This window comes from Herpailurus yagouaroundi, unplaced genomic scaffold (genome assembly GCF_014898765.1).
Source record: "Herpailurus yagouaroundi ecotype Mexico unplaced genomic scaffold, PumYag 28, whole genome shotgun sequence".
In the NCBI taxonomy this organism is placed as follows: Eukaryota; Metazoa; Chordata; class Mammalia; order Carnivora; family Felidae; genus Herpailurus; species Herpailurus yagouaroundi.
This window is the reverse complement of record NW_024412376.1, coordinates 46,261,967-46,289,652: the sequence shown is the minus strand read 5'-3', so window position 1 is coordinate 46,289,652 and position 27,686 is coordinate 46,261,967. Positions and strand designations below refer to the sequence as shown.

Sequence of the window (27,686 nt, the reverse complement as noted above, 5' to 3'; positions counted from 1 at the left end):
TAATTTAACAAGTATTAGCATTTTGCCATATTTGGTTCAGATTTTTTAATCTAAATAATAAACAGAAGATCACTTATACAATTAAGGCCAACCCATATCCCTTTTTCCTCCTCCTTCCCCCAGGGGTTACTATCATCCCGAAACTGGTATATATTCTTCTTGTTCATATATTTACTTTAACTGATATGTTTGTATTCACAAACAATATGTAGGATTTCTGTGTGTTGTAGGTTTAAAAAAATAGAATTTTTGTATACACTGTGATTTACTAATTTTATTCAACATTATGTTTATGAGATGGATCCATTATAATGCATATAGGTTTAGTTTATCTGTTTTAACTGAGTAATTGTGTTCTTTGTATAAATAGACCACAAAAATTAATTATCCAATAACCTATTAAGAACATATGGTTTGCTCTCAGTGTTTTCCTATTCAAACAATGTTGTGGTAAACATCCTTGCACATACATCCTTGTGTGTCTATTGAAGAGATATTTTAGAGTATAGATCTAGAGGTAGAATTAATAAGTTATAGGTACCTACATTATCAACTTTAGTAGATACCTCAAACTTCTCTCCAAAGTAATTAAACTCATTTACACATCAACTAGCATACTAAGGGATAGACTCAAATCTCTGCAAAGGCTCAGACATACTAATCTGATATGTTTGGAATTATATTGTGCTTATATGCAACATTAGTTTCCCTTATTATTTTTGAATTCTGAACATATTTTCTTAAACATATTAGCCATCCTTTTTCCTCTTTTGTGAATCATGAAGATTTGACAGAGTTAATTATATATTTCCTTAACTAACATTTCATTGTTCAAATTCACTGCAAATAACCCCTGGTTTATGGTTTAACTATCATTTTTTAAATCTTTTTTTTTTTAATTTTCACAAGTGTTTATGTTTACCATTTGTGTGACATTTGTACCACAGTGTTTTATGTTTTATTTAAAATATTTCAGTTTTGTTTTTCACATTGAAGATTTTATTCCATCTGCTATTTATTTGTGTATTGTATCATACAAGCATTTGATTGTCCCAGTGACATTTCTTGATTAATCTATCCTCTCTGTACTGATTGCTAATACCACCACATCATATACTAAGTTGTAATACAGAGGAGATATTAATAGTTGAGAGAAGGGAGTGGGCTCACTATTGCACTGGCCTAATCATACATGAGGGACTGCATGAAAGAGGTGACCTTCAGATAGGGTCTGAATACTAGATGGACATAAAGACATGGGATTTGGTGTTATTTATATAATTTCTGTAACACTCACTGCAGGTGAATTAATCTTACTGCAAATGAATTTCTTTCCTTGTAAGTGGGGATAATACAGATCACCTAGTAGCATTATTTAATGATATAATATACTTTAAGGTGGTTACTGTATTGTCTTGCCTATAGTTGGTGTTCAAAGTAATTAGTAGTAGTGATTGTAGTTTCTGTTGTTGCCAGCAATAGTGCTAGGAATGGTCGTAGTATCTGATTAGATTGGTAGCTTTCAGTTAAAAAGCTAAAACAAAATCTAAATGCTCAATGTCACTCTTCATCAAGGAAATACAAATCAAAACCACACTGAGATACCACCTCACATGGGTCAGAGTGGCTAAATGAACAAATCAGGAGACTATAGATGCTGGAGAGGATGTGGAGAAACTGGAACCCTCTTGCACTGTTGGTGGGAATGCAAACTGGTACAGCCACTCTGGAAAACAGTGTGGAGGTTCCTCAAAAAAATGAAAAATAGATCTATCCTATGACCCAGCAATAGCACTGCTAAGAATTTACCCAAGGGATACAGGAGTGCTGATGAATTGGGGCACATGTACCCCAATGTGTATAGCAGCACTTTCAACAATAGCCAAATTATGGAAAGAGCCTAAATGTCCACTAACTGACAAACGGATAAAGATGTGGTTTATATACAATGGAATACTACTTGGCAATGAGAAAGAATGAAATACGGCCTTTTGTAGCAACGTGGATGGAACTGGAGGGTATTATGCTAAATGAAATAAGTCAGGCAGAGAAAGAAAGATACCATACGTTTTCACTTCTATGTGGATCCTGAGAAACTTACCAGAAGACCATGGGGGAGGGGAAGGGGGGGGAAAAGTTACAGAGAGGGAAGGAGGCAAACCATAAAAGCCTCTTAAATACTTAGAACAAACTGAGGGTTGATGGGGGGTGGGGGAGAGGGGAAAGTGGGTGATGGGCATTGAGGAGGGCACCTGTTGGGATGAACACTGGGTGTTGTATGGAAACCAATTTGACAATAAAATATATAAAAAAAAAATAAAGAGAATTCTTAGGAAAGCAAAGACAGAACTGGGGAATTGTCTGACTATAAGGTAAGAATTAGAGATGACTCCAAGCTGTGGTTTAGAAGACAAGATGTAGGAGGAATTGGAGATATTAGTTTAGGACGGAGGTTCTCAAAGGGTGGCTCCAGCAGCAATTCCTGTGAACTTGTTAGAAATGCAAATTCAAGACCCCAGACTCACTGATTCAGATACTTGGACTGACATATGGTCTAGTAATCTCTGTTTTAACAACCCCTACCCACTTGCCCATCATTCTGATGATGTTCAAGTTTGAGACCCACTGGTTTGGAACACAATGAGTAAGACGGGGTGCTGAGAAACCAGGTGAACATAGTGTATGAATAAGTGTCAGAGCTGAAGATACAGAGTTCTCACTTAGAGGGCTAAGATTCTCCTTTTCTTTTTTTTTAATTTTTTTCAATGTTTTTTATTTATTTTTGGGACAGAGAGAGACAGAGCATGAACGGGGGAGGGGCAGAGAGAGAGGGAGACACAGAATCGGAAACAGGCTCCAGGCTCTGAGCCATCAGCCCAGAGCCTGACGCGGGGCTCGAACTCCCGGACCGCGAGATCGTGACCTGGCTGAAGTCGGACGCTTAACCGACTGCGCCACCCAGGCGCCCCAAGATTCTCCTTTTCTAATGCCTTTCCTTGCTTCTAGTTATTGGCTTTATTACACTGAATGGCTTCCCAGTCTTAGAATCATTTCTCAGCATTCAGGTTCTCTCTGTCGTCCACCTACTGAGTAAAGCAAGGCTAAGTTTACAACCCTTAATCACTCTCTGTCCTTCCCAAGATTTCTCTCCTGCATCGTTCTCCTCCTGTTTTCAGCTTGGAGGCTCCTCACGGAGGGGAATTTGTCTGGCACAATTTCATCCAACATTAAATACCATGTACACTGACAGAGTTTTATAAATAATAAATGAGGGTAGTAATAGCCTAGATCCCAGCTTTTAATAGTAGGAATCCCTGGCCATTAAATATAAAACAGTTATCAATATATGTATCTCTAGTGACCCTTCTCTGACCCGTGAAATATAGAAGTCTGCAAGGAACATTCTGTAACATTTAAGAGCACTTTTATTTTTCTAATTTCATCTTAAAATCAATAGGTATAAGTGTGAAGAAGAGATGAGCAGTAGCCAGCCACAGAAAACATATACCTATGTTCAGATTTTCCCATTGTATATTTAGCGAGTTTATTCGATTCTTCGGTAGAAATCAAGGTGGGGAAAGAATGAGAGATCTCACTATAACAGCCTATCAGAGATCTGGCTAGTGTATTACTTTTGGCCATTATGTGTCAATCAGCTGCAAAGGATCAGCTCAGCCACAGTGACAGGGATCAATTGTGTAGAGCTCTGAGATAAGTTAATCTACCGTGACATGCTCTAAAGTAGGATGCATAAGGGAATACCACCTGCATTTTAAACTAGTGCTGACTGCCTTGTAACATCTGGGGATCCATGTTTAATAAAACAAAATTGATCTTCAGGAACTTGAAACATATTACCCCTATTATTTAAAAACACAAGATAATTCTGGTGTGTTTCTTATTTCATTTTTATTTTGATTTATAATTTATATATATTTGCATATATAAATATATCCTATAAAACATACAGAATAGAATGTAAAAGGTAGACCAATAAAATGTATCTTTTATTATCAATATATATAACATGTTTAACAATATAAATAAAATTAACAGTGAAAAAACTTTTACTTTTTAAAAATACTTCGGAAAATTGAATACTGCTGCCTTTGCAATGTGAAATCATGATTCTTCACAGTAAAATCAATGCACTTTGGAGTTTAATTTATCTACAAGCACAAGCAGAAGTTTGAAAGCAAGTTCTAGGGTTGAAATTGCCCATTAATATTGTTAAGGAAAATTTAAAATATACCCATATGAATTTAAATGCATGAAAAGAAAGAAAACACATAAAATAGGTAGCCATGGTTTTCTCTTAGTGGCAAGATAATGCATAATTTTTCATTCATACATATTTATTTTCTAAATTCCCTATCATAAGGAAGTATTATTATTATCCATTACAGTACCAGTGTGAGTAATAACACGATACAAAGGAAATATGTCCTTGGATTTCCATGTCATCTTTGCACAGGGGCCATGCCAATCTTCTCTGCATTGTTTCAATTTTCGTATATGTGCTGCCAAAGTGAGCATGAAATATGTACTTGGAAATAGTTGCAATATCCACCTTATTTAAGCTGTACCAGATTCCTACTTATAGAACTCATAACAAACACCTACATACCCACAAACATATACCCAAAAACATATTAACATTCCCTTTCTCAATGATTAATAGATAAGATGCCAATACCAGCAGCAGCAAGTAACACTGAGAATCAACACTGGTCTCTTTATATATATAATCCTGGATGGATAGTAAAAATGGGTGTGAGGTGATGTTTCAGCAGCCCTGAATTGATAAGCAGAGTCAAACATGTGCATGTCCTCCAAAGGCAGAATTTCAAAACCTTATAAAAACCACTTTTATGTTTTAAATGAAGAGTATTTTGCATTGCCTTTCCTTAGGCAGTTTTACTATGTTGTAACACATAGACAAAGGATGGAAAAGTAACAATTCATCTGACGTGATAATTGGGATAGTCTGTCTATATTAGCAGCTCTGAAGTATATTCCTCAGATCCCTTAGGGGAGCCCAGGAAAACTTTAAGGAGTCCTGTGAAATCAAAGCAATTAATATATTATTTTCTTTTACCATGTTGGCATTCGCACTGATGGTACAAATATGATGGTGGGTAACATTACTGGGTACTTAGAACAAATCGAGGGAGTAGAACTAAGCGGTACTAGCAGATTTGGTATATTTCATCACCAGGCACTAAAATTCCAGTTTTACCTAAGAACATCTTTGATGAATTGGTAAAAATTCATAATTTTATTAAGTCTTGGAACTTAAGGACACACCTTAATATTCATTCTGTGTGACAAAAAATAAACATATATATAAAGTACTTCTATATAATGAAGTAGATAGCTATGTTAGTGATCTATTTCTATAATAAATTACCCTAAAACCTAGCAGCTTAAAACAACATACATTTATTATCTCAGTTTCTGTGGGTCAGAAATTCATGGACTGCTTAGCTGGATCTTCTGGCTGAAGTTTCTAACAAGGCTGCGATCAAGGTGCCACCTGGGACCACATGAATGTGAGAAGAGCCAGAGAGAGAAATCCGGCAAAATGGAAATCAGTCTTTTATAATCCAATCACAGAAGTGACACCTCTTCACTTTTGCCATACTCTATTTGTTAGAAGCCAGTCACCTGCTCCAGCCCACATTCAAAGGGAGAGAATTATACAAAAGCATGATCTCTGAGAGGCTGGGATCATTTAGAGCCATGTCAGAAGCTGCTGTCCATAATGGTCATCTCTGGGAAATACTGTTTATGTTGCAAGTTGAACTACATGCTCTTTTCATTACATACCATTTTTATTCAAAAGAATAATTAACCTTGGGGCGCCTGGGTGGCTCAGTCGGTTGAGCGTCCGACTTTGGTTGAGGTCATGATCTCACTGTTCATGAGTTTGAGCCCCACATCGAGCTCTATGCTGACAGCTCAGAGCCTGGAGTCTGCTTCAGATTGTGTGTCTCCCTCTCTCTGTCCTTCCCCCGCTCACACTGTCTCTCTCTGTCTCTCAAAAAAATTAAAAATTAAAAAAAAGAAAAAAAGAATTAACCTAAAAACTATAATAATTTGGGCTTGAATATTTTGCTGATATTCCCAGACTTGAGTATTTCTTGAAAATAGACAAAGTGAGTTTTGTCACTTCAAGGAAAACAATGTTGATGCTCAACACACAATAGAATTTGAATATTCAAAAGAATGCTAGAATTTTGTAAAATTTGTATCTGGTAACAGTTCCTTAACAGTTTCTTGATATATAAAACCTTTTTAAAGATTTTGTTAGCGATACTAAAGAATGTTGGGTTTGGGGTAGGAAAAGTAGGTAAAAACAGAGAGGGAGGCAAACTATAAGAGACTGTTAAATACAGAGAACAAACTGAGGTTTGATGGTGATAAAGAGGTAGGGGTGGGTGGGGAAAATGGGTGACGGGCATTAAGAAGGGCATTTGTTGGGATGAGCACTGGGTGTTGTATGCAAGTGATGAATCACTGGATCTACTCCTGAAGCCAAGACTACACTGTATATTAACCAACTTGAGAATAATAATAAAAACAAAGTTGGGTTTTGATATTGTGTAATGAAATGTGTTACCGTTTAGGAGATCTGCAAAACCTAGTAAGTCAATGTTTTTCAAATGACCAATAGATGCCTTTACAGAGTCATGAATGTATCCATTTAAAATGCAAGATAGACCAATGGTTTTAGCCAATCTGACAGGGGTAAAGTGAGATCTCATATGGTTTTGATTTGCATTTCTGTGATGATCTTTTTATGTGTTTATTGGCCATTTGTACATTTTCTTTGAAAAACATGTCTGTTCAGGTCTTCTGTCGATTTTTAGTTAGATTATTGTTTATTTGTTTTTTTTTTTTTTTTTGGTGTTGAATAAGTTCCTTATATATTTTGGATATTAATCCATTATCCAATATGTCATTTGTAAATATCTTTTCCCATTCATTAGGCTGCTTTTTTGTTTTGCCAATAGTTTCCTTCACTGTGCAGAAGATTTTTATTTTGATATAGTCCCCAAAGTTTAAATTTGCTTTTGTTTCCTTTGCCAAAGGAGGCATATCTAGAAAAATCATTCTATGGCTTCTGTCAAAGAAATTATTGCCTATGTTTTCTTTTAGGAATTTTATAGTTGAGCACTGAGAACTGTATAGCATTGCTCGATCGTTATACTGTACACCTGAAACTGATATAACACTGTATGTTAATTATACTTGAATAATAAAAAAAGACCAGTGGATCTCATGTAACAGTATGAGAAGTTCGTTAATATGATTTCAGTTCCACATTGTAATTCACCTTTAAGAAAATACTATTTACAGAGTTCTAGTGTAACACCAAAAAAGAATATCCACAATTATCTAAAAAGGGTATTAAAATACTTCTCTCATTACAACTACATAACTACATGAGGTTGAGTCTTTTCCATATACTTCAAACACAAGAATGACAACAGTCTGAATGCTCTTAGAGCAGATATGAGAATTCGGTTGACTCACATAAAGCAAAACATTAAGAATATATAAAAATATATAAATAAAAGAAATATTCTTTTCATAAAACTATTTTTTTGTCATTAAAATATTTTTATGTGGGCATAAAATGGGTTTATCTTTGTTATTTATTATTTTTAAGTGAATTATTTAAGAATGTCTATTTTAATTCCTAGCATGATAAATATTCATAGATAGTCCCTCATAAACTAAAACTCTTTGGGATGTCAAGAAATTTTAAGAGTGTAAAAATGATCCTAAGACCAAAACATTTAAGAACCACTGGACTATTTTGCTATTTTGACAAAATAACCCCCAAATCTCAGCAGCTTGCACAAAATGATCTCTCATTCACACCACAAGTCCATTAGCATTAGCTAAAGGAATGTGCTCATTGTTTCTCAGGAAAGCAGTCCCATGGAGAGTATATCTCATCAAGATTCTACACTCACAATAACAAGAAAAATGGCATTAGGACAAAATATGCAAAAGCTTATAAACATTACCTAGAAGTTACATATGCTACTTCACTTAACTAGTCATCTTCCTGAGAAAGTCACATGGTCATACCTAACTTCAAGGGGACAGTAACACACAATTCTGCCATATACCCAAAAGGAAATCCAGAAATATTTTGTGAACAATACTAATGACTACCACATATGCCAACTTCAATCCATACATACCTGAAGCACTGAAAAAAGGATTATGAGGTTGCATCTTAGATAGCTCCAGAAGCTTATTAGTTTTTTATTGTTGTTGAAACAAACTATCACAAATTTAGTGTCTTAAAACAACACAAATATATTTTCCTACAGTTGTGGAGGCCAGGCATCCTAAAATCAGAGTGTGGGCAGAGATGCATTCTATTTGGAATCTCTAGAGAACAATCAATTCTTTGTCCTTTTTCAGGTTCTAGATAACATGAATTATAGCAAATTTTATGCCTTAAACCAAAAGCAATTGAGCACGTGTTAGAGAGGAGGCACTATTCCAAATGCTGAGGACACTGAGCTGAGCAAAAGTCAAAGTCCCAACACTTATAGGGCTTACATTCTAGTAGAAAAAGAAATAAGCAAGTAAACAAACATACATATATATTAGGAGGTTGATAAGTACAACAAAGAAAATTAAGGCAGTAAAAGCAATTGAGAATGATATGAAAGGTGCTATTTTAGACAAGGTGGTCAGAAAAAAACCTTTTAATCAGAATGATTGCATAGATCCCTGAAGACAGTGACGAAACAAATCAAGATACCTGGAGGAAGAACATTCAGGCAAAGGCCTTAATGTGGGAGGATTCTTGGAATATCTGAGAGACAGCAGGGAGACCTGGGTGTGACTAGAGAGGAGGAAAGAAGGAGAGGAGTTCAGAGAGTGAGCTCAAGTACAAATAATGCAGTAGACTGAGGACGATGATAGTAACATAGTCATTACCCTGAGATGGGCAATCAAAGAACCATTTACTTATAGGAGTGTATGACACAGGTGACATTTTTCAGGGGTCACTGACTACCGTGAGGAGAATATAACCATGGGGCAAGGTTAAAAGCCAGAAGAGTAGTCAGACGGTCACTGAAATAACATAGGATGGAGATGACGTTGATTTAGATTAGAGCCAAAATGGTGGATGGAGGTGGCGAGAATTGTCTGGATTCTGGATATAGTTTGAAGAAAACAAGTCAGTAGATATACCAATGGAGAAAGCGATGTGGGTATTAAGGTGTCATTACCAAGAAAAGTGGTCACCTTTAAAACAGAAAAGAAAGGACAGAGAGATGGAGGAAGAAAAAAGGAAGGGAAGGGGAAGAGGCCTTCATCCAACTTCTCACTTGAAAGTTTTTCCATGAGAATGAATAAATGTTCCTAGAAATTTAAGTGTGTGACTTGGGGAAGTCCTTGGATATCAGTCAGAAGAATGATAAATCTTATGTAACCAAAACATCTTTACTTAGCATCAAAAACTTGAAATAAAAAATAAAGACTTAAAATGGTGTTAGGCAAATCTGCCAAATGTAGCTGCTTGTGCACATTGTGTAGGCTATGAAAGGTAATTTCTCTTTTATGAGTCCAAGGTGGTGATGTAGCTTTCAACATTATTACAAGATGATTTACTATTATCTAATCCACACCTGAGTAAAATGGCACTGTCCTTCTCTGAACAGAATACAATTTCTCTTGAGTAGATTTTTAACAAGAATGTATGAAGGTCACATTTACTGTCAATTCCACAGTCTCAGGCTAAGGGGAAAGGTCATACCAAATAAACCAAGACACTCACCAGGGGTGGACTGTTTCTCTACAAAGGAGATAGAATTTGCTAGTGCCATCTGCAAAGGCCAGTTCTCCACTTCTTTTCAAAATATTTATATTAACACATTGATTAAGCTGGATAGAACTAATTTGTGTGTGTTTGTGTGTGTGTATATATATATATATATATGCTATAAAATATATATTATATAATTCATTTCTTAATGCATGAGAACATTTTAAGTAAATGATGTTTTTTGTTGTAATTTACTTTTGTTTCAACAGCCAGACATTGAATCCTGAGTCAGGGTGCACTGAGAGCAGATCTCAGAAAATTGTGCTATAGATACCTCATTGCTATTTTCAATTTATCACCAAGTTCCTTTTATTTTCTGATTACTATTAGGAAATATCCACTTGTCCCTGTTGCCACCAACACCATCCTGGTCTAAGCTGTGGCCCAGGAGTAACAAGATCCTTGCATCTAATCTCTGCCTCAATCTTGTCCAACTCTAACCCTTCTTTGCAGAGCAGTTGGAATGATCCTCTTCAAAACTCAAATCACATATTTTCCTTTAGCTTAAAAACTTTCAAAGGCTTACTGGTGTGGTTCACAATGGTTCACAGGATAATGAAAAACCACTGAAGACCCTGCAATTGGCCTCTCCATCCTCGTCAGGAGGCCCCTGCTGTTGCCACTGCTCTTGCTCTGCCCTTTTCAGGACTAGCTCTGCTCCCAACCATTCCATCATCTTTGCACAGGATGTGCCCCTGCCAGGACACTGGTTATGCCTACCTGCTCCTAGTTCATCTCTCTTTCAGGTCTCTAACCATTCTGCTCTACTTTATCAGAGAATATTTCCCTGAGCATCCCACTTTACCCCAAGTTCAGATCTCCCTGTTACATGCACTATTCATCCCATATTCCTCTAGCTCACAGCACTTTTGAAAGCAGCAACTTTAGACTGTGTAATTATTTGATTAATGGTTGTCTCCTTTACCAAACAGCAAGCTTCAAGAGGGAGGGACCCATGTCAGTTAAAGCTCAGCAGCCTGCCACTCAGGCAGTAAGATAGGCACTCAGTAACTATTTGATGGAAAACAAATGCATATATAAATTATTCACAAAACAAAAGAGTCCTTTAATAAAAGTTACAAGAGTAAGAGTAAAAATGGAATATAGTAAAACCTTGGTACACAAGCAGAATTCATTTTGGAAATAGGCTTGTAATCCAAAGCACTTGTGTATCAAAGTGAATTTCCAGAACCTTTGGCTCAGTTGTGATCATGTGACATTCAGCATCACATACTACTCGTATTGCAAAACATCACTCATTCATCAAATTAAAATTTATTAGAAATGTTTGCTTGTCTTGAGGAACACTTGCAGAACAAGTTACTCTCCATTCAAGGTTTTACTGTATATCAAAATACTTGAGTAAAAGTAAAACATGTTTAGAACATAAAAATTTAAATAATCAACTGTAATTATGAAATGGATGATTGGAGGAAAAGAGCCTCAGTAAATTCCGCCTTGGTAAAAATCTTTTGATTTTGTTCAAAGGTCATTCATCTGTTCACTTGTAGCTTCATGGGCTTGTAGAAAACCTTACAATTTTTTTGCTGTATGTTAACAGCTATACACCATAATGGTAGGCATTACGATTTTTTTTACTAGTGCTAACAAAGAGATTCAGATGCCACTAATTAATGCACTTAGCAGGGAAATGAAAAACATGTCAGAAACAGAGCCTCAAGAAATAAGTGAATCAGAAAATCATTTCAGTGCATGGTGCCCAAAATTATAGGCCTAAAAAGTGATTGTGCCATTCACCCTTTATCTTTGGAGGGCAATGTTCAAAATGCATTGCAAATATATCATCAGTCTTACAATTTGAATGAGATCAATTTCAGTTGCATGAATACATACACAAGACAAATGTGCTCCCTGCTCTACAGCAATCATAAAGCTTTTCTTAAAAGGCAGTCTGCTTTCAAGTCAGCGTAGGACAAATTTGTGAATCCTTCTAGGAAGACTTTACAGTGGCTCTTTGATCTTAATCTAGTTTAAAGATTCAAAACAATAAGCTCTCAAACATTTGTCTTGATTTTTTAACAAACAGAAACCAGTGTTTCCCTGGATTCTAAAATGTACAAAAATACTTCTAAAAAACATCAAATAATAAAAATAGTGGAGCTTTATAGTTCAAGTTGACCCAACATCTCCCTGTGAACATAGTAAGAACTGTTGTTGACATTTTTAACAAGGAGTAAATCCATTTTTTAATGCTTATTTATTTATTTGGAGATAGAGACAGCCCGTGCATGAAGAGGGGAGGGGCAGCGAGAGGGAGAGAATCCAAAGCAGGCTCCTCTGAGCCTGACAAGGAGCTCGATCCCACAAACTTTGAGGTCATGACCTGAGCAGAAATCAAATCAAACACTTAACACACTGAGTCACCCAGGCACCCTGGAGTAAATTCATTCTTAATCACTTACCCCGATTCCCATATTATACTTTTTAAAAGACTAGACTTAAAAAAATAGTTTTATTTTAGGAACAAAGTGAGGTTAAGCAGAGCAAAATTGTTACAAAAATTTCTTCTTGACCTCATTAGCAAAATGCTTAAACAAATGAAATAATGTGTTCATAAGAAGCTGCAAGAATATAACCTGCCTTTAAAAGTTGTGAACACCCAACTCCCACATTTGTTTCTTTGAAAACACAGTTAGAACCAGGGTTAGTGTGGTACTCATCAGTGCCAGTCACCAAATACACTAAAACCTTGGATTGCAAGTAGCTTGTTCTGTGACTGTTCCTCAAGAGGAACAAACATTTCTAATAAATTTTCACTTGATAAACAAGTGATGTCTTGCAATATGAGTAGTACACATGATACAAAAAGTCACATGATCACAACTGAGCCAATGGTTCTTCTCTCTCTCTCTCACTGTGGGATTTTGGGTGATTGTCTTCCATGCTCAGATGCTCAGTCTCAGTCCATGGTGTTTGGCAGAAATCAGATTTTTCAGAACATTGGTAGGTGCCTACAACTGGCACTAGTGTATTTTTTTGTCACTTCAAAGTACCTGTGGACAGTCCTTTGCTTTTCTATATAAGAGAAAACTTAGAAATGCTTTCATTCATTCTAGGTCAGGCTGCCTGCTTCCTCTGCTGCCTTATTGCCAGTTACATTAAGTACAGTATATGACAAGAGTTTATTAATACTCTAGAGGACCCTAAATTCTACTTAGAGAAAACTGTGGCTTGATGGCTTTCTTGGAAATGACTTAGAGGGGCTTGCTCATGAACAGGAGCCGCCAGTGTCAATGAAATTATGTCCCTGGGGAAGACCATGGGACTGGAGGTGATTGACATTCAAGAGCTGGTGGAGGATATGGCCAGGAGCTGACCACCAACGAACTGATGGATCTGCATCGTGAGCAACAGCAAGAGGTTGTGGAGGAGATCTTGTCTGCAGAGGAGGAGGAGAAAAAGGTCGAGGGATCCCTCACTTCAAATGAGATCAGGGAGATGTGTAAAATGTGGGAAACAGTGCAACATTTTTTAGAAAAGCACCACCTGAATGAGGCCTTAGCAGTGTGAGCGATGAATCTGTTTAATGACAGTGCAAAGTCACGTTTCCATGAAATCCTCAAAAGGAGGCAAAAGCAAGTGTCATTGGATAGGTTCCTTGTTAAAGTTGTTTTTGTGAAAACAAAAAGGTCCCACTGAGTCAATAGATAGCAGTGATTTCATTATTGATAGTGAAAGTCACCCTACACAATAACCCTCCTCTCTCGTCTCCCTCACACCAGCCATGAAGGTTTTCCAAGGTAAGTATAGGTTAATTTGTTTATTTTTCTTTATATTTTGTATTTTCTTTACTATTTTGTATTATATTACAGTATTGTAATCATTTTTACATGAATATTTTTGGGTTGTGGAACGAATCATGTGAGTTTCCATTATTTCTTATGAGGAAATTCACTTTGATGTACAAGTGCTTCAGATTACAAGTATGTTTCTGGAACGAATTATGCTCACAAACCAAGGTTTTACTGTATTTCATTTTTCTCCATTTCTGTGCACACAGTAGGATTACATTTATTAGAATGACATAGACATGAACTTGCTCTGACCAATTAAATGTTAGAAGTTATGGGTGTCACCTTCAGGTAGATGCTTTGACGGCTAGTGAACAATTTTCAAGGTCCCTTTCCCACTGCCACTGATTGGCTTTGCTGCAGATGGTAGAAACTCTACCTTCACCCTGGTCTCCAATTGTAAAGAGTTTCCTCAGCCCCAGCCAATCCACTGTGGACGTGTATCTTGAGTGAGAAACATGCTTTTGTTCTTTTAAGCCCTTAAAAGTTGACATTGTTTATTTCCCTAGCATAACCTAGCTCATCCTGAGTGATCCACATTTGCAAACTCAAGCCATCAAAAATAATTTCAAATTTTATATTATGATGCCATATAGTATATGATGTATATGCATATCCCCATGTATTTATATTTATATATGGGCATCATAGAATAAAAATGATCCAAATACGCAAAGATTATAGAATGTCATCAGATTTCAATTCATTAAAATTCCTTACTGTACATCTCTTTTAAATTTTCTTTTAAACTTTTTAACCTGGGAGAGGAAAACTGTTACGTATTTCTGTAATTATCTAAGAGTAAGTATAACACTTGTTGCACTCTTTTTCAGAGGTACAGCACAATTTACTTGTTACTAGAAACAATACCATTTGCTCTTAAAATACATTGCCTGGGAAATAAGGGTTCATTCTCTAGTGTTTTCCAGTGTAATCCTCATATTAAAATATCTAAAACAACTTCGATTTTCATATATTACCAAAAGAAGCACATATCATCTTGAGGGACTGTACAAACTACACTTATGCACAATTTGTTTAGCATTAGAAATGTCATGAGTCAGTTGATGATTCTACAAAAGTCCCTGAGCACCTAGAAACGCATCTTTTGTCTGCTCCTATTGTTTCTTGAGTTAAGTAACAACTCAGAGATAGAAGCTGAGGGAGAGTTCAGTTTACCCACCTACACAGAGCAAGGTAAATCCGTTTTTCTTGCTTCCAGATAAATGTCAACAATTTTCATGTCATTGAAACAAAAACAAATTTCCAAGCAGGCACTCCCTGCACTTCAGGCAATCTGCTACCTATTTCCGCACTCATGGCAGATCTCTAGACTCTTCTTTGGAAGATCTACACATAAATGAGAGTAAACTATGTAGCAGGAGAGCAAAAGTGAGCTGTCTGCTTTGCCATCGCTGCTATTCTTAATGTATTAATAAGAAATGCAAGGAAAGCAGTCGAACTATACAGCAGCCCTCTCATCCGTAATACAACGCTAATCACATAACTCACTTTAAGGGATTGTGAGGATAAAATGAGCTAATCCATTCAGATCGACTGGTGCTTAGTGGCTCCATAAATTGTAATTGTTGTTATGGTAGTAATAATAATAATAATAATAATAATAATAAATAATGATACTTTGCAAGAACATTATTGTTATTATCTAAATCAATAAATTATATGTGCATGGGCATTTCCTAAGTTCAATTCTCAATCATTCTCTTTTTTTCCACTCCATATTTTCCATGGAAATGTCATTCAGTCTCCAGGCTTCAATGATCAATTCTAACAGAAGATTACTACATTTACATACTCCATCCTGATTTGCAGGCTGGTATTTCCAATTCCCTCTAGAATATTTTCAACTAGATGTTCCATCATGTCTCTAAACTCCTTCTGTCTCCATCATGTGTCCTATCCCCAATCCAGTACTAGCCTTAGACTTGGTGAGGATGGCCCTTATCTTAGGGCCTGACTTAGATGGGTCTGCTCTTACCCTTCTCTGACTGCTCCCCTCTGCACAGAGCAAGACATTGTAGGACCAAGAGGTCTCATCGCTATACAGATCTTCCTCAACCTTCAATGACATTGCGTTCTGATAAACCCATCATAAATTGAAAATACCATAAGTCAAAAATGCATTTGGTACACTCAACCTAATGAACCTCATAGCTTAGCCTAGCCTACCCTAAATGTGCTCAGAACACTCATATTAGCTTACAGTTGGGCACAATAATCTATTATAAAGCCTATTTAATAATAAGACATTATTTCATGTAATTTATTGAACACTGTACTGAAACTGAAAAACAAAGACTATATGGGTAAAGAATGGTTGTTAAGTGTATCAGTTTACACTTGTGAGTGTGTGGCCGAGTGGGAGCCAGGGTTCACTCCTGCTGCCCAGTATCATGAGAAAGTATCATACTGTATATCACTAGCTCAGGAAAAAAATCAAAATTCAAATTACAATGTTTACTGAATCTGAAGCACTTTTGCACCATCATAAAGTCGAAAGTTGGACCATTGTAAGCTGGGGACTGTCTGTGTAGTTATATCATAATTGTCCTATTTTTTTCAAAAACAAATAAAACTATTAACAGATTAATAGTTTAAAATAAGTTTCCCAATTATCTGTATAAGAATTAAACATCCAATACTTTGTTCATGAAAGCTAACAAAGTCTTATATTTAATATTTCTGTAAACAATGCTAGGGGATTTGCTAAATCCCCTTTCTGTATATGCTTTGATAATTAACTGTCCTCCTCCTCTCCATTTTCCACTTCAGAAAGCATTTCTGATTTTAACTTCTCAAAATTGGAATGGAACGATTTCTAAGCAGGGAAAAGATAAATGGCCATTAATTCAACTGATAATTAACCACCTGAAAATCAACAAAAGACAGTGTCATCATCATTTCCTATCTTTCTACAATTTCAGATTTTATTTTCCTCTTAGTAGAAATTGTTATCTTCTGAAATCAAAAGAAGTGGCAGCTGCACATAGAGTAGTGTGCCCTGGCATTTCCAGAACTGAAGTTGCCTCTTCCTCCACTACACTGAACAGCTCCTATCGGAACTCAACAAATAGAGGCAAAACTATGTGTGATGAGAAGGGCCTGTCCCAACATCTGGAAAATTGGGAACTTCCCTGCCATTATCAATGAACTTGACTCTAAGCAGGCAAAATAACCAAGGCTGAGGGAGTTGCTGTGGCTTTTCTTTTCTGCTTCTGGAAAAGGATCTGCCAGGTCTACTGGACAGGTTACTTAAACTTTTCTAGACTTCATTTTCCTTGTCTCTCAAATGCATAGCCCTCTCACTTCTGTAACTCTGCTCCTATATATGTGACCTATCACTTTGTGGGAACTTTAAACATGCTACAAATGACATTTTTAGGAGAAAATGTTCAGTACACTTTTCCTCATTTGCATGTGTGTTATGATTGATTAGACGACCTGATTTAGGGAAACATGATAAATAACAACAACAAAAAACCCCAGCAGCTTATCAGGTAACTCATTTAAATAATGAAATGAAACCTTTGATACCATTGATCCATTCTTATAGGATAAGTTGTAATCATGGAATCAGATACACGTGGCAACCAGGTCTCTGTAATTTCTAATTACCTTCTATAAAAGTTTTCATTTCAGCTGATAAGTGTGCAGTTTCCAGAATACCTCATGTTCTTCCTTACCTACAATTTTCCAAATATTCTCTTTTACTTCAGAGTTGTTGCATTTGTCTAGAAAACCCCTATACTAGGGTGCTGGGTGGCTCAGTCGGTTAAGCATGGACTTCAGCTCAGGTCATGATCTCACGGTTCCTGAGTTCAAGCCTCGCATTGGGCTGTCGCCTGTCAGTGCGGAGCCTGCTTGAAATCCTCTGTGTCCCTCTCTCTTTCTGCCCTCCCCAGTGATCTCTCAAAAACAAATAAACATTAAAAAAAAACCTTAAAAAAAGAGAAATAAAATCCCTAAACCTACTAGAAGATGTAATCCCATTCTAAGAGCCTACCTTGATCACCTTGATCACTCCCAGAGAGGATTAATTGTTCATATGTTTGTCTATCCTGCTAGACTGTAAGAATCTCTGTATTTTCCAACTTACAGCATCGGGCATACAGATGGAACTTAGTGCAATTTAGTAATACATAATTATTCTTAGTGAAAATATTTTTTAAAACCTCTGTTATTGCTCTTTATTGTAGTTTGACATTTCAGTGCTATTCCACAGAATTTCTAAAGGTTAACTTTTTATCTCCCCTGTGGTTCTGTCTGTTATTATGATCTTAAAACTGTGTTGTGCCACAAAAAGTAGACGGCCAAGCATTAGTTCTATCTTATGTATTTGAATTGAGCTGTTGTCTTACCTAATGTGTTTTCTGTGTTGGCCCAAGTATCCAGCACGATGTTTAGCCATACCTGATGTCTTGCTAAAACTTGTATTTTCCCTTGAATCCTCTGTTGATGTTAAAAAATCAAATTGTGATACCCAAAGGTAATCCTTAAAAGAAGGGAAACTGATGTTTATAATGTGTATTTATATGGATCACAGTGGTCGATAATTAACATCTATAAGATATATTTTACAGAAGTTGGATGCATGTGAAAAAAAATTAGTCTAGAGAATATATTGTGTTTTTCTTAAGTGATTAATTTTGAAAGTATTATTTTAGCTTGATAAATACTACCATGTTGTAAATGCCAACAACCTTCATCATTTACCTAAAGATAGATTTTTATTGAGACCAAATATACTGTTCCAATGTAAAATTTAAGGTAAAAGTCATGAGCCATTTCCTCAATGCTGAAATGAATCCTTAAAAATACCCGATTCAAGGGGCGCCTGGGTGGCGCAATCGGTTAAGCGTCCGGCTTCAGCCAGGTCACGATCTCGCGGTCCGTGAGTTCGAGCCCCGCGTCAGGCTCTGGGCTGATGGCTCGGAGCCTGGAGCCTGTTTCCGATTCTGTGTCTCCCTCTCTCTCTGCCCCTCCCCCGTTCATGCTCTGTCTCTCTCTGTCCCAAAAATAAATAAAAACGTGGGAAAAAAAAAATTAAAAATACCCGATTCAAAAATGGGCAGAGGACCTGAATAGACATATTTTTCAAAAAAGACATATAGATGGCCAAACAGACACATGAAAAGATGCTCAACATCACTAGCCATCAGGAACATGTAAATCAAAAGCACAATGAGATATTACCATATACCTGTCAGAATGGCTAAAATCAAAAAGACAAGAAATAAATATTGGCAAGGATGCGGAGAAAAAGGAACCCTTATGAACTATTGATGGGAATATAAATTGCACAGCCACTGTGGAAAACAGTATAGAGGTTCCTCAAAAAATTAAACACTAAAATGCCAAATAATTCAATAATTCTATTATGGGGTATTTACCCATGGAACATGAAAACACTAGTTTAAAAAGATATATGCACCTCAGTGTTTATTGTAGCATTATTTACAGTAGCCAAGATATGGAAGCAGTTAAGTATTCACTCATAGACAAATGGATAAGAAAAATGTGACATACATATATAGATATAGAGATATAAAGATATAGACATACAGACATAGATAATAGAATATTACGCAGCCATAAGAAATTATAGGATCTTGCCACTTACAACATGGATGGACCTAGACTGTATTAGGCTAAGTGAAATGAATCAGACTGAAAAAGACTAATACCACAGGATTTCACTTCTATGTAGAATCTAGCAAAACAAAATAAAACAAAACAAATGGGTAAATAAAAACAAGCAGAATCAGAACTACAAACAGAGAAAACAAACTGATGATGGTTGTCAGAGGGAAGAAGAGTGGTAGGATGGGCAAAATGGGTAAAGGGGAGTGCGAGATACAGGCTTCCAGTTATGGAATGAATAAGTCATGGGAATAAAAGGCATACATAGGGAATACATTCAATGATATTGTAAGTGTTGTATGGTGACAGATGGTAGCCACCCTGTGGTGAGCATAGCATAATGTATAGAGAAGTTGAGTCACTATGTCGTACACCTGAAATTAATGTAACACTGTGTGTAAACTATACACAAAATAAAAAATATAAAAAGAAAATACTCCATTGGAATTCTGCTATTACTCCATGAATTTGGTTATGCTAACTCTGGAGAGAGGAGAGAGAAGAAATGAAATACTACAAGTTTCCCACACATGCTGCAGTCATCTTGGACTTAAATGTATGTAGTCAGCTCCCAGAACACCTGCATGTGAGGTTTGAATGGGATGGATCTGGAAGGAGTGCTCTAGAAATTTGGCCCTCTTTTTTTTTTTTTTTTTGATTTTTTTTTTATTTATATATGAAATTTATTGTCAAATTGGTTTCCATACAACACCCAGTGCTCATCCCAAAAGGTGCCCTCCTCAATACCCATCACCCACCCTCTCCTCCCTCCCAACCCCATCAACCCTTAGTTTGTTCTCAGTTCTCAACAGTCTCTTTTTTTTTTTTTAATTTTTTTTTCAACGTTTATTTATTTTTGGGACAGAGAGAGACAGAGCATGAACGGGGGAGGGGCAGAGAGGGAGACACAGAATCGGAAACAGGCTCCAGGCTCTGAGCCATCAGCCCAGAGCCTGAAGCGGGGCTCGAACTCACGGACCGCGAGATCGTGACCTGGCTGAAGTCGGACGCTTAACCGACTGCGCCACCCAGGCGCCCTCAACAGTCTCTTATGCTTTGGCTCTCTCCCACTCTAAACTCTTTTTTTTTTTTTTCTTCCCCTCCCCCATGGGTTCCTGTTAAGTTTCTCAGGATCCACATAAGAGTGAAACCATATGGTATCTGTCTTTCTCTGTATGGCTTATTTCACTTAGCATCACACTCTCCAGTTCCATCCACGTTGCTACAAAAGGCCATATTTCATTTTTTCTCATTGCCACGTAGTATTCCATTGTGTATATAAACCACAATTTCTTTATCCATTCATCCGTTGATGGACATTTAGGCTCTTTCCATAATTTGGCTATTGTTGAGAGTGCTGCTATGAACATTGGGGTACAAGTGCCCCTATGCATCAGTACTCCTGTGTCCCTTGGATAAATTCCTAGCAGTGCTATTGCTGGGTCATAGGGTAGGTCTATTTTTAATTTTCTGAGGAACCTCCACACTGCTTTCTAGAGCGGCTGCACCAATTTGCATTCCCACCAACAGTGCAAGAGGGTTCCCGTTTCTCCACATCCTCTCCAGCATCTAGGGTCTCCTGATTTGTTCATTTTGGCCACTCTGACTGGTGTGAGGTGATACCTGAGTGTGGTTTTGGTTTGTATTTCCCTGATAAGGAGCGACGCTGAACATCTTTTCATGTGCCTGTTGGCCATCCGGATGTCTTCTTTAGAGAAGTGTCTATTCATGTTTTCTGCCCATTTCTTCACTGGGTTATTTGCTTTTCGGGTGTGGAGTTTGGTGAGCTCTTTATAGATTTTGGATACTAGCCCTTTGTCCGATATGTCATTTGCAAATATCTTTTCCCATTCCGTTGGTTGCCTTTTAGTTTTGTTGGTTGTTTCCTTTGCTGTGCTGAAGCTTTTTATCTTCATAAGGTCCCAGTAATTCACTTTTGCTTTTAATTCCCTTGCCTTTGGGGATGTGTCGAGTAAGAGATTGCTACGGCTGAGGTCAGAGAGGTCTTTTCCTGCTTTCTCCTCTAGGGTTTTGATGGTTTCCTGTCTCACATTCAGGTCCTTTATCCATTTTGAGTTTATTTTTGTGAATGGTGTGAGAAAGTGGTCTAGTTTCAACCTTCTGCATGTTGCTGTCCAGTTCTCCCAGCACCATTTGTTAAAGAGACTGTCTTTTTTCCATTGGATGTCCTTTCCTGCTTTGTCAAAGATGAGTTGGCCATACGTTTGTGGGTCTAGTTCTGGGGTTTCTATTCTATTCCATTGGTCTATGTGTCTGTTTTTGTGCCAATACCATGCTGTCTTGATGATGACAGCTTTGTAGTAGAGGCTAAAGTCTGGGATTGTGATGCCTCTTGCTTTGGTCTTCTTCTTCAAAATTACTTTGGCTATTCGGGGCCTTTTGTGGTTCCGTATGAATTTTAGGATTGCTTGTTCTAGTTTCGAGAAGAATGCTGGTGCAATTTTGATTGGGATTGCATTGAATGTGTAGATAGCTTTGGGTAGTATTGACATTTTGACAATATTTATTCTTCCAATCCATGAGCAGGGAATGTCTTTCCATTTCTTTAAATCTTCTTCAATTACCTTCATAAGCTTTTTATAGTTTTCAGCATACAGATCCTTTACATCTTTGGTTAGATTTATTCCTAGGTATTTTATGCTTCTTGGTGCAATTGTGAATGGGATCAGTTTCTTTACTTGTCTTTCTGTTGCTTCATTGTTAGTGTATAAGAATGCAACTGATTTCTGTACATTGATTTTGTATCCTGCAACTTTGCTGAATTCATGTATCAGTTCTAGCAGACTTTTGGTGGAGTCTATCGGATTTTCCATGTATAATATCATGTCATCTGCAAAAAGCGAAAGCTTGACTTCATCTTTGCCAATTTTGATGCCTTTGATTTCCTTTTGTTGTCTGATTGCTGATGCCAAAACTTCCAGCACTATGTTAAACAACAGCGGTGAGAGTGGGCATCCCTGTCGTGTTCCTGATCTCAGGGAAAAAGCTCTCCGTTTTTCCCCGTTGAGGATGATGTTAGCTGTGGGCTTTTCATAAATGGCTTTTATGATCTTTAAGTATGTTCCTTCTATCCCGACTTTCTCAAGGGTTTTTATTAAGAAAGGGTGCTGGATTTTGTCAAAGGCCTTTTCTGCATCGATTGACAGGATCATATGGTTTTTCTCTTTTTTTTTGTTAATGTGATGTATCACGTTGATTGATTTGCGAATGTTGAACCAGCCCTGCATCCCAGGAATGAATCCCACTTGATCATGGTGAATAATTCCTTTTATATGCCGTTGAATTCGATTTGCTAGTATCTTATTGAGAATTTTTGCATCCATATTCATCAGGGATATTGGCCTGTAGTTCTCTTTGTTTACTGGGTCTCCGTCTGGTTTAGGAATCAAAGTAATACTGGCTTCATAGAATGAGTCTGGAAGTTTTCCTTCCCTTTCTATTTCTTGGAATAGCTTGAGAAGGATAGGTATTATCTCTGCTTTAAATGTCTGGTAGAACTCCCCTGGGAAGCCATCTGGTCCTGGACTCTTATTTGTTGGGAGATTTTTGATAACCGATTCAATTTCTTCGCTGGTGATGGGTCTGTTCAAGCTTTCTATTTCCTCCTGATTGAGTTTTGGAAGAGTGTGGGTGTTCAGGAATTTGTCCATTTCTTCCAGGTTGTCCAATTTGTTGGCATATAATTTTTCATAGTATTCCCTGATAATTGTTTGTATCTCTGAGGGATTGGTTGTAATCATTCCATTTTCATTCATGATTTTATCTATTTGGGTCCTCTCCCTTTTCTTTTTGAGAAGCCTGGCTAGAGTTTTGTCAATTTTGTTTATTTTTTCAAAAAACCAACTCTTGGTTTCGTTGATCTGCTCTACAGTTTTTTTAGATTCTATTTGTTTATTTCTGCTCTGATCTTTATTATTTCTCTTCTTCTGCTGGGTTTAGGCTGCCTTTGCTGTTCTGCTTCTATTTCCTTTAGGTGTGCTGTTAGAGTTTGTATTTGGGATTTTTCTTGTTTCTTGAGATAGGCCTGGATTGCAATGGATTTTCCTCTCAGGACTGCCTTCACTGCGTCCCAAAGCGTTTGGATGGTTATATTTTCATTTTCGTTTGTTTCCATCTATTGTTTAATTTCTTCTCGAATTGCCTGGTTGACCCACTCATTCGTTAGTAGGGTGTTCTTTAACCTCCATGCTTTGGGAGGTTTTCCAGACTTTTTTCTGTGGTTGATTTCAAGCTTCATAGCATTGTGGTCTGAAAGTATGCATGGTATGATTTCAATTCTTGTAAACTTATGAAGGGCTGTTTTGTGACCCAGTATATGATCTATCTTGGAGAATGTTCCATGTGCACTCGAGAAGAAAGTATATTGTGTTGCTTTGGGATGCAGAGTTCTAAATATATCTGTCAAGTCCATCTGATCCAATGTCTCATTCAGGGCCCTTGTTTCTTTATTGACCGTGTGTCTAGATGATCTATCCATTTCTGTAAGTGGGGTGTTAAAGTCCCCTGCAATTACCACATTCTTATCAATAAGGTTGCTTGTGTTTATGAGTAATTGTTTTATATATTTGGGCGCTCCGGTATTCGGCGCATAGACATTTATAATTGTTAGCTCTTCCTGATGGATAGACCCTGTCACTATTATATAATGTCCTTCTTCATCTCTTGTTACAGCCTTTAATTGAAAGTCTAGTTTGTCTGATATAAGTATGGCTACTCCAGCTTTCTTTTCGCTTCCAGTAGCATGATAAATAGTTCTCCATCCCCTCACTCTCAATCTAAAGGTGTCCTCAGGTCTAAAATGAGTCTCTTGTAGACAGCAAATAGATGGGTCTTGTTTTTTTATCCATTCTGATACCCTATGTCTTTTGGTTGGCGCATTTAATCCATTTACATTCAGTGTTATTATAGAAAGATATCGGTTTAGAGTCATTGTGATGTCTGTATATTTTATGCTTGTAGTGATGTCTCTGGTACTTTGTCTCACAGGGTCCCCCTTAGGATCTCTTGGAGGGCTGGTTTAGTGGTGACAAATTCCTTCAGTTTTTGTTTGTTTGGGAAGACCTTTATCTCTCCTTCTATTCTAAATGACAGACTTGCTGGATAAAGGATTCTCGGCTGCATATTTTTTCTGTCTAGCACCCTGAAAATCTCGTGCCAACTCTTTCTGGCCTGCCAAGTTTCAAAAGAGAGATCAGTCACGAGTCTTATAGGTCTCCCTTTATATGTGAGGGCACGTTTACCCCTTGCTGCTTTCAGATTTTTCTCTTTATCCTTGTATTTTGCCAGTTTCACTATGATATGTCGTGCAGAAGATCGCTTCAAGTCACGTCTGAAGGGAGTTCTCTGTGCCTCTTGAATTTCAATGCCTTTTTCCTTCCCCACTTCAGGGAAGTTCTCAGCTATTATTTCTTCAAGTACCCCTTCAGCACCTTTCCCTCTCTCTTCCTCCTCTGGGATACCAATTATGCATATATTATTTCTTTTTAGTGTATCACTTAGTTCTCTAATTTTCCCCTCATACTCCTGGATTTTTTTATCTCTCTTTTTCTCAGCTTCCGCTTTTTCCATAACTTTATCTTCTAGTTCACCTATTCTCTCCTCTGCCTCTTCAATCCGAGCCGTGGTGGTTTCCATTTTGTTATGCATTTCGTTTAAAGCGTTTTTCAGCTCCTCGTGACTGTTCCTTAGTCCCTTGATCTCTGTAGCAAGAGATTCTCTGCTGTCAGCTATACTGTTTTCAAGCCCAGCGATTAATTTTATGACTATTATTCTAAATTCACTTTCTGTTATATTATTTAAATCCTTTTTGATCAGCTCATTAGCTGTTGTTATTTCCTGGAGATTCTTCTGAGGGGAATTCTTCCGCTTGGTCATTTTGGATAGTCCCTGGCGTGGTGAGGACCTGCAGGGCACTTCCCCTGTGCTGTGGTGTATAACTGGAGTTGGTGGGCAGAGCCACAGTCAGACCTGATGTCTGCCCCCAGCCCACCGCTGTGTCCACAGTCAGACTGGTGTGTGCCTTCTCTTCCCCTCTCCTAGGGGCAGGATTCACTGTGGGTTGGGGTGTCCTGTCTGGGCTACTTGCACACTGCCAGGCTTGTGATGCTGGGGATCTGGCGTCTTAGCTGGGGTGGGTAGGCAAGGTGCACAGGGGCAGGAGGGGCAAGCTTAGCTTGCTTCTCCTTAGGTGATCCACTTCAGGAGGGGCCCTGTGGCAGCAGGAGGGAGTCAGATCCGCTGCCGGAGGTTTGGCCCCGCAGAAGCGCAGAGTTGGGTGTTTGCGCGGAGCGAGCAAGTTCCCTGGCAGGAACTGGTTCTCTTTGGGATTTTGGCTGGGGGATGGGCGGGGGAGATGGCGCTGGCGAGCGCCTTTGTTCCCCACCAAACTGAGCTCTGTCGTCCGGGGGCTCAGCAGCTCTCCTTCCCTTTGTCCTCCAGCCTTCCCGCTTTCTGAGCAGAGCTGTTAACTTATGACCTCCCAGACGCTAAGTCGCCCTTGCTGTCGGAACACAGTCTGTCAGGCCCCTCCGCTTTTTGCAAGCCAGACTCGGGGGCTCTGCTTGGCCGGCGAGCCGCCCCTCCGCCCCGGCTCCCTCCCGCCAGTCCGTGGAGCACGCACCGCCTCGCCGCCCTTCCTACTCTCTTCCGTGGGCCTCTCGTCTGCACTTGGCTCCGGCGACTCCGTTCTGCTAATCCTCTGGCGGTTCTCTGGGTTATTTAGGCAGGTGTAGGTGGAATCTAAGTGATCAGCAGGACGCGCGGTGAGCCCAGCGTCCTCCTACGACGCCATCTTCCCTCTCCCGGCCCTCTTTTAATGTAACTTTCTACTGCTGCTTCCCACTTTCCATCTGAAACTACTCCAGTCAATCTCTAATAATTTTCAAGGGGTTTAGTAGACATAAGTTCCAGGAAATAGGGGATGACTATGGTAATTTTGCTTAATTTTTTAAATTTTTTTAATTTATTTTTGATACAGAGAGAGACAGAGCATGAGCAGGGGAGGGGCAGAGAGAGAGGGAGACACAGAATCTGAAGCAGGCTCCAGGCTCTGAGTTGTTGGCACAGAGCCTGACGCGGGGCTCGAACTCACGAGCTGTGAGATCATGACCTGAGCTGAATTCGGATGCCCAACCGACTGAGCCACCCAGGTGCCCCGGTAATTTTGCTTAATTAATGGGATGATAGACATGATTCATAAATAGCAAGAGAACATTTTCAAACTAAGCAACATGTATATATTCAAACTGAAAGCTACTGAGTCCTAGATGATCAGTAGATACAGATTTCCAGAGATGGGAATGAGGAGTGGGAGAAATAGGGCCTAGGTAGGGCGTGAGAGTGGGCAGACAAGTTTCTTAAAGAGAAGTCGAGGTTATATACCTTTGATGGAGGTTGAGTACATATGTCTAAGATGCTGTCTAAATGCACAACACAGAAGAAAAGCCAGTTCTCAGACAGCAGAGGTTATGCATACACACATACACACATATCTACATATGTATATAGAAATAGAGACAGAGAGAGAGTGAGAGAGAAGAAGGATGAAAAATAACTTACCACATGAACTCCAGAAATACTTAATTTTTTTTTTTAATATTTATTTATTCTTGAGAGAGAGAGAGACAAAGTGTGAGTAGTGGACAGGCAGAGAGAGAGGGAGATACAGAATCTGAAGCAGGGTCCAGACTCTGAGCTGTCAGCACAGAGCCTGACACGGGGCTCAAACTGACAAGCTGTGAGATAATGACCTGAGCCGAAGTCAAACATTTAACTGACTGAGCCACCCAGGCATCCCTAGAAATATCTAATAATAACTCCAAAATTTACATAGAATTTTTCAAATCTTGTTTTCAAAAGGTATGCAATAAAAAACTGAAGGAAGCTAGAGTGCAGGATGCATACATTCTTATTTCAAGAAAATTAGCATTCCCAATCTTTTTGAAAACTTCCTGTACCTTAAACAACAACAAAACCCTCACCTAAGCTTTGAGGATTCTGGGAAATGATCATCATGAATGACCTTTACAGGACAGGCACTAAAAAGCACAGCTTCGTTTTGATTGCTAATCACCCACCTAAATCCTTATGTAAGTGGCTTCCCTTACTCCTTCTTTGTAAGCATTATTTTTTTAAATATGGAACACATTCAACACCGACTGCTAAATTGGTTAAATCCACGTGGCAAGAAGGGCAGCCAACAATCTGGAGTGTGTTAAAAATGGTAATACATTAAAAATAATTTCTTGCAAACTCAGTGACAGGGCAGAGATTTATAAAAATAATGTTGACATTCTAACTATACTTTAGTAAATTCATCGGGATTATCTGTA

At 38.1% G+C, this 27,686-nt stretch overlaps 1 protein-coding gene and 1 non-coding gene across 8 annotated transcripts in view; both read right to left on the bottom strand.

The window, feature by feature from the left end:
- Positions 1-27,686, bottom strand: part of INPP4B (inositol polyphosphate-4-phosphatase type II B) — a 789,997-nt gene that overhangs the window by 452,702 nt on the left and 309,609 nt on the right. The gene's annotated exons all lie outside the window — the stretch shown is intronic.
- LOC121040217 (U6 spliceosomal RNA) lies at positions 4,429-4,536 on the bottom strand. Its single transcript, XR_005795191.1, has one exon. It is a non-coding gene; the product is annotated as a U6 spliceosomal RNA (small nuclear RNA).